The sequence below is a fragment of the Cebus imitator genome, unplaced genomic scaffold, assembly GCF_001604975.1.
Source record: "Cebus imitator isolate Cc_AM_T3 unplaced genomic scaffold, Cebus_imitator-1.0 Scaffold385, whole genome shotgun sequence".
Classification (NCBI taxonomy): domain Eukaryota; kingdom Metazoa; phylum Chordata; class Mammalia; order Primates; family Cebidae; genus Cebus; species Cebus imitator.
The window spans coordinates 1,338,545-1,350,447 of record NW_016107700.1 but is presented as its reverse complement, the minus strand read 5'-3'; the positions used below and the strand labels follow the sequence as shown (position 1 = coordinate 1,350,447).

At 40.7% G+C, this 11,903-nt stretch overlaps 1 protein-coding gene across 2 annotated transcripts in view; it reads left to right on the top strand.

Moving 5' to 3' along the window:
• ZMPSTE24 (zinc metallopeptidase STE24) overlaps positions 1 to 11,903 on the top strand; it is a 54,944-nt gene that overhangs the window by 30,330 nt on the left and 12,711 nt on the right. The gene's annotated exons all lie outside the window — the stretch shown is intronic.

Here is an 11,903-nt window from a genome sequence, read left to right as displayed (position 1 = left end):
TGGTGCATACTTCGTGAAGTTCTCGTATTGTGTTTTTCAGCTCCATTAATTCACTTATATTCCTCTCTAAATTGTCTAGTCTCGTTAGTATTTTGTCAAACTTTTTTTCAACGTTCTTAGTTTCTTTGCATTGGGTTAGAACATGTTCTTTTAGCTCACAGAAGTTTCTCATTATCCACCTTCTGAAGCCTGATTCTGACAATTCATCACACCAATTCTCCATCAGGCCTTGTTCCCTTGCTGATGAGGAGCTGCTATCCCCTGAAGAAGGAGAGGCATTCTGATTTCAGGTGTTTTCAGCCTTTTTGCGCTGGTTTCTTCCCATCTTTGTGGATTTCATCTTTGTAATTGCTGACTTTCAGATTGGGTCTCTGAGTGGACATCGAGCTTGTTGGTGATGGTGTTATTTCTGTTTCTTTGTTTTCCTTCGCGGACACCCCTCCCTGACAGAGCTGGACCTTCCAGGGTTCAGCTGTGCTTGCTGTGAAACTCTTAATCCTCAGCGTTTCCAACTGCTGTTTTTTTGTGGGGGTGGGACCAGCCAAGCCTGATCACCTGGCTCCCCGCCTTGGAGCCCCCTTTTTTCTTCTCCTAATTGAATAGTCAATTCTCTCCCAGGTGTCCCAGTCGCCCGCCGAAAAGGCACCAGGATCGATACAATTTCCCGGCGACCGCACCAGTTGAAACAGCGGGCGCTGAGATTCGTGGCGCTTTTCTGCCCGAGAATCTCCTGGTCTGGCTCCCCGCTTCAGTCCCCCTTTCAATCAGTGAATGGGTGACTCTGCCTTCCTGGAGCTCCAAACGCCAACCAAAAGGGCACCCAGTCCTGCATATTCTGCACTGAGAACCGCCGTGCCGGGGCGCCGGCAAAACAGCCTCACCGGCCAAAAGAGTCACACTGTTGACCCGTGGGACTCCTCTGCTGGGAATCTCCTGGTCCGTGGGCAACAAGAATTCATCTGGAAGTCTGGCATCCATTCACTCCCTGCGCCTTCACTGGGAGCTGCAATCCTGAGCTGCTGCTAGTCGGCCATCTTGGATCGTCCTGGCCTGATTTCTTAACTGAAAGATGAGGCCAGTAAGGTTTCTCAACCTCCACACTATTATTTTGGGCCAGATAATTTTTTTTTATTGTGGGAGGTGCCTTGAGCATCATAGGATGTTTAGCAGCATCCCTGGTCTCTCGCCACTAGAGGCCATTTTCCCCCCAACCTCCAAAAATTGTGACAACAAAAATGTCTCAAAATATTGCCAGATGTTCCCTAAAGGTAAGGGTGGGGTTGAGTCTCCCCTGGTTGAGAAATACTAGGCTAAAGGTGCCTACATTTTAGGGTCTTGAAGATTAAATGAAATAATATGTGCAAAATACCTTGTAGTCGCTACCAAAATGTAGAGAGTACCAGAAAATGATTAACATCTGAGCATCTGTTTTTACCCTAAAAACAGGTTCTAGTAAAGTGCTTAACATATTATAAATATGTAGATAAAACAGAATTCTGTGAAGGGATTAGAAGACATCTTTTTTTTTTTTTGCGACGGAGTTTCACTGGTTACCCAGGCTGGAGTGCAATGGCGCGATCTCGGCTCACCGCAACCTCTGCCTCCCGGGTTCAGGCAATTCTCCTGCCTCAGCATCCTGAGTAGCTGGGATTACAGGCACGCGCCACCATGCCCAGCTAATTTTTGTATTTTTAGTAGAGATGGGGTTTCACCATGTTGACCAGGATGGTCTCGAGCTCTTGACCTCGTGATCTACCCACCTCAGCCTCCCAAAGTGCTGGGATTACAGGCGTGAGCCACTGCGCCCGGCCTAGAAGACATCTTAAGGTCATCTTATAGATAGGAAAAACCGAAGTCCAGAAAGAATAACCCAGTGATAATACGAGAGAATCATGCAAGTGTAGCAAGTTAACCTGCTTATGATTGGGCACGGTGGCTCATACTTGTAATCCCAGCACTTTGGGAGGCCAAGAGAGGTGGATCACTTGAGGTTAGGGGTTTGAGACCAGCCTAGCCAACATGGAGAAACCCTCGTCTCTACTAAAAATACAAAAATTAGCCGGGCATTGCATTCCTGTAGTTCCAGCTACTCCGGAGGCTGAGGTAGAAGAATTGCTTGAACCAAGAAGGTGGGGGTTGCAGTGAGCTGAGATTGTGCCACTGCACTCCAGCCTAGGTGACAGAGTGAGACCCAGTCTCAAGAAAAAGAAAGTTAACCTGCTTAAGAGGCATCTACATGTGAGGTAGACTATATTATAGCTAAACCTAGACATTAGCTAGTGGTGTACTGATTACAAGCAAAATAAAGAGATTATAGACATTTAATATCTATGAGAATAGTTTTATTTGGCTACAAAAACAATTGGGTGGCCCTTTGAAGTATGTCGAATAGTATTTGACTTATTTTGCTGGCCGCTTTAGGGCCCCACAGCCAGGTGTGGTGGCTTACACCTATAATCCCAGCACTTTGGGAGGCTAGAGTTAGAGGGTTGCTTAAGGCCAGGAGTTTGAGACCAGCCTGAGCAACATGGTAAGACCTTGCCTCCTCAAAAAATAAATAGCTGGACGTTAGCCGGTGCGGTAGCTCACACCTATAATCTCAGCACTTTGGGAGGCCAAAGTGGGCGGATCACGAGGTCAGGAGATTGAGACTAGCCTGGCTAACACATTGAAACCCTGTCTCTACTAAAAATGCAAAAATTTGGCCAGACGTGGTGGCATGTGCCTGTAGTCCCAGCTACTCGGGAGGCTTAGGCAAGAGAATTGTTTGAACCTGGGAGGTGGAGGTTGCAGTGAGTTAAGATCGTGCCACTGCATTGCAGCCTGGGTGACAGAGTGAGACTGCATTTAAAAAAAAAAAATGATGTGCACCTGTAGTTCCAGCTACTCAGGAGGCTGAAGTGGGAGAATCACTTGAGTCCAGGAAGTTAAAGTTGCAGTGAGCTGTATTTGCCCCACTGCACTTCAGTCTGGGCAACAGAGCGAGACTGTGTCTCAAAAACAAACAAAAAGGGCTTGTTTTGCTTCATTGATTACCTACAAATATTTTACCATCTAAATACATATTACATGAGAAGATACAATAGACATGGTCTTACCCTAAAGAACTTACAGTAGAGGAAACAAATAGCCTGGAGTTTAAGGCAGGGCATGGTAAATGTCATGAGCAGTAGCTGATACAGTGTGGCTTTCAGAAATGGAGATATTAATGCAGATTCTAATGGTCAGATAAGTTTCGAAGTGAGGCTATTTGAAGTAGATAGAAGTTTGACTTTAGGCTGGGGCTTTTCAGGTTGAAGGCAGGGAATGAATAAAGTTGTAAAGACCAAGTTCACAATGCCTGTTCTGAAACTAATGATTAAATGGATTCTTGTAGATGGTGATCGAAAGGTAGGGCAGGACCAGTTTTTTAAATACTTTTTCCTGAAGACATCAAGTGATTGTTTCCAGTGTCCTGGAAAGTTTAGATTTATATTTGGGTACCAAAGCTTATTTTAGGAAGATTCAAATCTGATGGCAGAATATAGGATAGAGCAAAGATTGGAGACAAAGAGACTTCTAGGAGCCTACTGCATTACAATGACCAAGATAAGTGTGAGATAATGAGGGCCTGCACCAGAACGAGAGGTCCAAGTAAGTGCAAGAGTCATAATAAAGGATGGATTGAAAGCAGTCATGCTCCACATAATGACATTTTAGTCAATAATGGACCAAATATGCTACTATAAGATTATAATACCATATTTGTAACCCTACTTGTCCTAAGGTTACGTATGCTTAGATACACCATTACTCACCATTGGTTACAGTTGCCTACAGTATTCAGTATAGTAACATGGTAGCCAGGTTTGTAGCCTAGGAGCAATAGACTGTACAGTAGTCTAGGTGTATAGTATGCCGTATCACCTAGGTTTGTGTAAGTGTACACTATGATGTTTGTACAACAATAAAATCACCTAATAACACCCTTATCAAAACATGTCTCCGTCGTCAAGTGATGCATGACTGTACTTAGAGACTGATATTACGGGGAGTGAGGGAGAAGGTCAAAGACTGACTAAACAGTCATTAGCTGTATTGCTTTTTGGCACAAGTACCACTGGTAAGATAATTTTAGGTATATCAATATTTTAAATTTGATTAGTTGTATACCTATTAATATATATTAGGAAAAAAATGAAACTAGCATATCAAACTCATGATTTCATACAAATGTATTGTCACTTAGGATAAGGCTAGTTTTAAAAAGTGAATTGGTTTAAAGAAATATATTAAGTACATAATCAGATGGAGGGTACACAGATGTGGCAGAAGTTTAGGAAGCAGATTTATTCAGCACTTGCTATTGAATGCCTACCGTGCACAGTGCAGTTAGGGATGCAAAGATGGTGTTAGCCTAATGATATAGAGAACATGAAGCATTTCATTTTTAACAGAAATTTAAAGAAAAAATACTAAAGTTATCTGAAATCCCACCCCTTATAGTACTAACATTTTGATGAGTGTGTCTATGATGGCTATTACATTTTAAAAGATAACTAGGACACTTACTGGCTGGATTGTATCCTTCAGAAGGCAAATAGAAGAATTGGAACAATTTGTCTCAATAGCAGTTTAAGGCCAGGCACAGTGGCTCACACCTGTAATCCCAGAATTTTGGGAGGCCAAGGTGGGAGGATTGCTTGAGGCCAGGAGTTTGAGACCAGACTGGGCAACATGATAAGACCCCTGTCTTTACAGAAAATTAAAAAATACAAAATATTCAAAAGGAATTTAAGAAAATGATTTTAAATATATATAAGCTGCCTTTTTATAGAAGACAGCAAGTATTTCCCCAGTAAGTACTAGGGTTATGTGAAAGTCTTCCCAATATGATAGAAAGATAAATATGATAGAAAGGATGCCAGCTCCAGAGAGGTGGATTTTTCCCATTACTTATTAGCAAGACATTTTAATTTCTTAGCTCTTTTTCTTCATCTCTAAAATGAAGACCATACTTCTCATCTGCCCCTCTTGGTGTTGTGAGGCTCAAATGAGGCAGTGTATGAATTTTATAAAAAGGAAAATGCTAAAAAAACGCATTGATGGGTGATACCTATTTTTGTTCTCTTATGTGAAATTGTGTGGAAAAAAAAGAAAATTGAGAGCTAAGAAACTCGCATGAATAAGCGAGTCTCCTTTCTGTGGGAAGTGATCCACACTGTTTAAGCTGTAATCATTCCACATCAGCATCTCTTTGAGTGTGACCCTGATGCTGTTCTAAACAGCTTCCTAAACCCAGACATCAAACCAAGAGACGAGAGCATATCCTGAACAGTAAAGAATTGGTTGTTGCATAAAATACTGCATAATTCATATTGGAAAGCAAGTGACTGGTGAAAACAGAAGCCTAAGGACCATGTTACTTTATGTAAAATGAGGCTATTAATACCTGCCTTATAGTAGTGAAGATTAATGAACTGTTTGTAAAATATCTAATACGTACAGTGTCTGTACATAGGCCATTAGTAAATGGAAGCTATTACCACTGTTATTAAACAAAAACATTAGCTATATTTTTGCTTATTACTAAAATAGAAAAGTTGACCCTGCACGGTGGCTCATGCCTGTAATCCCAGCACTTTGGGAGGCTGAGGCTGGTGGATCACGTAAAGTCAGGAGTTTGAGATCAGCCTGACCAACATGGTGAAACCCCATCTCTACTAAAAATACAAAATTAGCCGAGTGTGGGTGGCACATGCCACTCAACTACTTGGGAGGCTGAGGCAGGAGAATCTCTTGAACCTGGGAGGCAGAGGTTGCAGTGAGCCGAGATCACGCCATTGCACTTCAGCCTTGGCAACAAGAACAAAACTCCGTCTAAAATAATTATAATAATAATAAAAAATAAAATAATAAAGTTAGAAAACATCAGTAACAAAAATAACCAGTGATCCAACAAAACGTAAACATCTTGCTACATGTATTTCTAGTCTTCCAAACTATAATTTTTTCATCATTTTCCTTTTATTTAATATAAGGATTATTTCCAATTTTTTGCTGCTAAAAATACTTCTGCAGTGAGTATTTTTGTATGTAATCCTTCAGTTGTAACTCTTAGTTTCCCCCTTAGAGTAGTCTATAAATTGGTGCTTTAGTTTGTTACTCCTTTTTCATGACCATTCCCTGAAGTTACAGGTAAGTGTGTATCTCTTAGCTTTTTCAGGGACGAGGTTAGTTATGTGATTCTTTTTTCTACTAAATGTAACCTCTGACACAAACTCTAAAATTTAAATAGGAAAGAGGTAATAAATGTCAATGATGTATTGCAAATCATTATAATTGATCCCTGTTTCTCATAAAAGGGACCTAGCTTCTCTATATGTGGTCATTTTCCTTAAATACGAGGAATTGGTGAAAGAGGGGGAATGTGGTAGAATATATAGATTCTAATAAATCTTGTCTGTGTTCTCATTAGGCTGCATTTTTCTAAGCTGTATAACATAAAATCCAATCTAGGTTCATCTTCCCTCCACCCCCTCATAATTTGCCCTTTTCAGTAGCTGAAGTTATTTCAAAACCTTTAGCCTACACTCTCTGGGATATATGTTCTCCAACTGGTGCAGGGTATTGTATGTGTCCAAAGATCAAATTTGTTTCTTCTTTATTAATATTTTATTTGCTTGTTGTTTCCATTGATAGGGGTCTATTACTGTCCTTTATTATAGTAGGTTTGCCAAGTTTTCTTTGCAAATCCGACAGTTTTGAATTAATATGTTCTGAGGCCAGTGTATCAGTTACATAAAAATTAAGAATTAATATATCCTCCTGGTAAATTGAACCTTTTATGATTGTGTTGTGGCCTTCCTAAATAATCCTTTTTGCCTTTAAGTTGATTTTGTCTGATATTAATACAGATATCCCAGCTTTCCTTTGGTTGATGTTTGTTAGAGGTCATCTTTTTACTTAAAACAAAATTTAGGCCGGGCACGGTGGCTCATGCCTGTAATCCCAGCACTTTGGGAGGCTGAGGTGGGCGGATCACAAGGTCAGGAGATCGAGACCATCCTGGCTAATGCTGTGAAACCTTGTGTCTACTAAAAATACGAAAAATAGCCAGGCATGATGACACACGCCTGTAGTCCCAGCTACTCAGGAGGCTGAGGCAGGAGAATCCCTTGAACCCAGGAGGCGAAGGTTGCAGTGAGATGAGATTGCGCCATTACACTCCAGCCTGGGCGACAGAGTGAGACTCCATCTCAAAAAAAAAAACAACAAAAAACAAAATTTAGATAAAATTCACATAAGATTCACCATCTTAACCATTTTAAAGTGTATAATTCAGTGGTTTATAGTATATTCACAAAGTTGTACAACCATCACCAAACCACTATCTAGTTCATCCTTTTACTTTTTACCTTGTGGTCCTTATATTTTCAATGTCTCTTGTATATGGCATGTAAATAGATTTTATTACGGTTGTTTTTAAAGCTATACTGACAGTTACTATCTTTTTATTGACAGGCTTAGTGTAGTTATGTATGTTGTGATTACTGACATATTTGAAACTGTTTCTACCATATTATTTTATGCCCTTTGTGTCTCTTTTCTGTCTTTTCTGTATTCCACCTTCATCTTCTCCTGACCTCAACACATACACATACACCCTTCTACTTTTTTCTAAGAACTGATTGAAGGTTTTAAAAAAAATTCCACTTGGGTCATTATTCATCTTTGGAGGTTCTTATATTACTATTATTTATTTATTTATGAGATGGAGTCTCCTCTGTCACCCAGGCTGGAGTGCAGTGGTGCCATCTTGGCTCACTGCAACCTCCACCTCCTGGGTTCAAACGATTCTCCTGCCTCAGCCTCCAGAGTAGCTGGGATTACAGGCACCTGCCACTACATCAAGCTAGTTTTTGTATTTTTAGCAGAGACGGGGTTTCAACATCTTGGCCAGGCTGGTCTTGAACTCCTGACTTCGTGATCCACCCACCTCGGCGTCCCAAAGTGCTGGGATTACAGGCCTGAGCCACCATGCCTGGCGCTTGTATTCCTATTCTTTTAATGATTACTGCTAAAACTTAAGCATGCCCACATAACTGAAGATCTTAAAATATACAGTATCTTCACTGTTTCCTGAACCATCCAGGGTCCTTAAACACTTTGATCCCATTACCCCTTTCATCTTATATTTTAGTTTTACCCTTTTCTGTTTATCCCCCAAATTGTCATTTTTTTTTTTTTTTTCCTTTTTGGTCTTACACAGTTATTTAGATTCGCCTGTGTGCTTCTGTTTTTCTCCTTAACATTCCTTATTCACCTCACATCTTCGTTTTAGGAATCTTTTTCCTTCTTCTAGAAGTACATGCTTTCGGAATTTCTTTGGAAAATTTTGGTTTTGTTTTTATTTTACTCTTATTCTTGGATATCAATGAAGAAATGACAGCTCTTCTCTTACACTTTAAAGATATCATTCTGCCAGGTGCTTACACCTGTAATCTCAGCACTTTGGAAGGCCAAGGCGGGAGGGTCACGTGAGCTCTGAAGTTCAAGACTAGCCTGGGCAACATAGCGAGAACTTGCCTCTACTAAAAAGAAAAATTAGCAAATTAGCTAGGTGTGATGGTGTGTATCTGTAGTCCCAGCTACTCAAGAGGCTGAGGTGGGAAAATCTTTTGAGCATAGGAGATCAAGGCTGCAGTGAGCTATGATCATGCCACTGCACTCCAGCCTGGGCAACAGAATGAAACCCTGCCTCAAAAATAAATAAATAAGATAAAGATACTGTTTTATTGTGTTCTGGATTTTTTTTTTTTTTTTTTTTTTTTTTTTTTTTTTTTTCCTTCTTGAGACAGAGTTTTGCCCTTGTTGCCCAGGCTGGAGTGCAATGGCGTGATCTTGGCTCACTGCAACCTCTGCTTCCCAGGTTCAAGCAATTCTCCTGCCTCAGCCTCCCGAGTAGCTGGGATTACAGGTGTCTGCTGCCACACCCACCTAATTTCTATATTTTTAGTAGAGATGGGGGTTTCACCATGTTGGCCAGGCTGGTCTCGAACTCCTGACCTCAGGTGATCCACTGGCCTCCACCACCCAAAGTGCTGGAATTACAGGAGTGAGCCACTGCGCACAGCCCATGTTCTGGATTTCTTTGTTGTTCCTGTTGAAAACATCTGCCCTGAGCTTATTGTCTTGTCTTTTTTTTTTTTTTTTTAAATTTACAAATGAGGATGCGTATTTATATATATATATTTTTTTGTGAGACAGAGTCTTGCTCTTGTTACCCAGGCTGGAGTGTAGTGACACAAGCATAGATCACTGTAGCTTGGACTTCCCCATCTCAGACTCTGAAATAACTGATACTATAGGTGCACACCACTGTACCTAGCTAATTAAAAAAATTTTTTTTGTAGAGACAGGGTCTCATTATGTTGCCCAGGCTAGTCTGTAACTTTTTGTTACTTAATTATTTACTCGTTTACTTTTGTAGAAAACATCCTCTAGTATCTTCCTGAGAAAGATTACATTGGTAAAGTTTTGAGTTTGTACACTTACAGTGCTTTCATTTTTCTGTCATACTGGCTTGCTACTTAGACTGGGTATAGATTTTTAGATTGGAAATACTTTTCTTTCAGGATTGTGAAGCCATTGTTTCATTGCCCGCTTGATTCCAACACTGCCGATGAAGTATCTGAAGTCACTCAGATTGCTGATCCTGGCCAGGCATGGTGGCTCATGCCTGTAATTCCAGCACTTTGAGAGGCTGAGGCAGGCAGATAACTTGAGGCCAGGAGTTTGAGACCAGCCTGGTTAACATGATTAAACCTCGGTCTCTACAAAAAATATAAAAATTAACTGGGCATGGTAGCTCACACCTGTAATCCCAGTACTCGGGAGGCTGAGGCACAAGAATTGCTTGAACCTGGGAGGCGGAGGTTGCAGTGGACCGAGATCCTGCCACTGCATCCCAGCCTGAGTGACAGATGAGACCCTGTCTTTAAAAAAAAAAAAAATTACTTATTTTGTTATGCCAGCCAAGAAAAAAGAAAAATAATAATTTTTTTTAAAAAGCAAAAAAATTACTGATCTGCGTGTTAGTTTTTTTTTCTTTTCTGGAAGTTTGTTAGATCTTTCTCTGTTTCAGTGTTCTAAAATTTTACATACCTTGGTGGGGATCTGTTTTCATCCACTATGATGTATACATTAGGCCCTTTTATTCTGGAAATTGAGGTCCTGTGGTTTTAAGAAATTTTCTGGAATTATTTTGTTGATTTTTCATCTCTGTTTTTTTAAATTCTCGTTTCAGAGCTCCTCTTACTTGAGTGCTGGATTTCTTATACTGAACTCGCCTATCTTTTTAACCCTCTTTTCCATTTTAAAAAATGTCGCTTTCTGCTTTCCAGAGGTTCCTTCATCATCTTCCAATCCTTTTATTGAACTTTGATTTCTAAGAATTTTTTATCTGAATTTTCCATTTTACAGCATTTACTTATTTTTCCTTGGGGGCAGTATCTTAATTTTCAAAACTTTCCCTTTATATAATTTGTTTATCACATGTTGCTTTTTTTCTGTATCACATCTTCCGTGTTAACAGCTTACTTCATATATCTGGTAAATCCTTGGTTATTTGCCCCTTAGTAAGAGAATGGGACTAAAAACATGACTGGAACTTCTGAACCTGAAGACATATTAATTTTGAGTTTCACTATAGGGTCTTCTGGGTGGGCATTTTGTTGAGGGAACAATTGGTGTCAGTATCCTTAGGTCCTTCCTGGTAGGACAGTCAGAGTACCCAGGGAGTAGTCTTCTGCCTAGAGAGTAAGTATTCTGGGAGCCAAGTATAGGGAGAGGCCTCTGTTGGGAGAGGGAGTCCTCAGTATTCAGCATACCCTGTCAGTAGGCAACTAGGTACATGGCATATGGCTAGTGTACCCTGGCCTTTAACTATGTCAGAAGCTCTAGAGTTGGAGAAGGAACCTGGAGCTTTAACCATTTATCAAACAGTTCTTACCCAAGTTTTACTTTAGTTACCTCCTCCTTTCCCCTCAGTTCCAGAAGTACCTGGTGCTGTTATTTCCTAAGTCCTTTGAAGACTCAGTGGTATAAATCAGGTGCTTCTCCATTTTTTCTGCTCCTGGCTTTTGGTTCAACTTGCTTTGGTCTGTTTAGCCCATTATCATTTGTCTATCTGCTTTCCCACCTCCACAATGTTGCTATTTTTTTCTCTCCTGTTTTCCCCATCCTCTGGGTTTACATCTTTTTTTAAAACAACAACAACAACAACAAAACCTTTTGATGTCAGTGTTCCTCCTGATAACTTACCTTGGAAGTTACCGTTTCTTTGTATTCTTAGTAGAGATGGGTTTCACCGTGTTGGCCAGGATGGCCTCGACTTCTTGACCTTGCGATCCACCCGCCTTGGCCTCCCAAAGTGCTGGGATTACAGGTGTAAGCCTCTGTGCCCAGCTGGAAGTTACCATTTCTTTTCTTTTCTTTTCTTTTTTTTTTTTTACCATTTCTTAAATGGCAATTCATGGTGTACTTTTTGAATCATGTGTGATATGTGCTCATTTTTAGATGTTTTGGAAAATAAGAAAGATATAAAATAATTAAACATTGCTCTGGTCCCACCATATAGAAATAACTACTGTTGGCCTGGCACAGTGGCTCATGCTTAAAATCTCAGCACTTTGGAAGGCTGAGGCTGGTGGATAACCTGAGGTCAGGAGTTCGAGACCAGCCTGACCAATATGGTGAAACCCCGTCTCTACTGAAAATACAAAAATTAGCGGGGCGTGGGGACACATGCCTGTAATCCCAGCTACTCGGGAGGCTGAGGCAGGAGAATTGCTTGAACCCGGGAGGCAGAGGTTGCATTGAGTCGAGATCGTGCCATTGCACTCCAGCTTGGGCAACAAGAG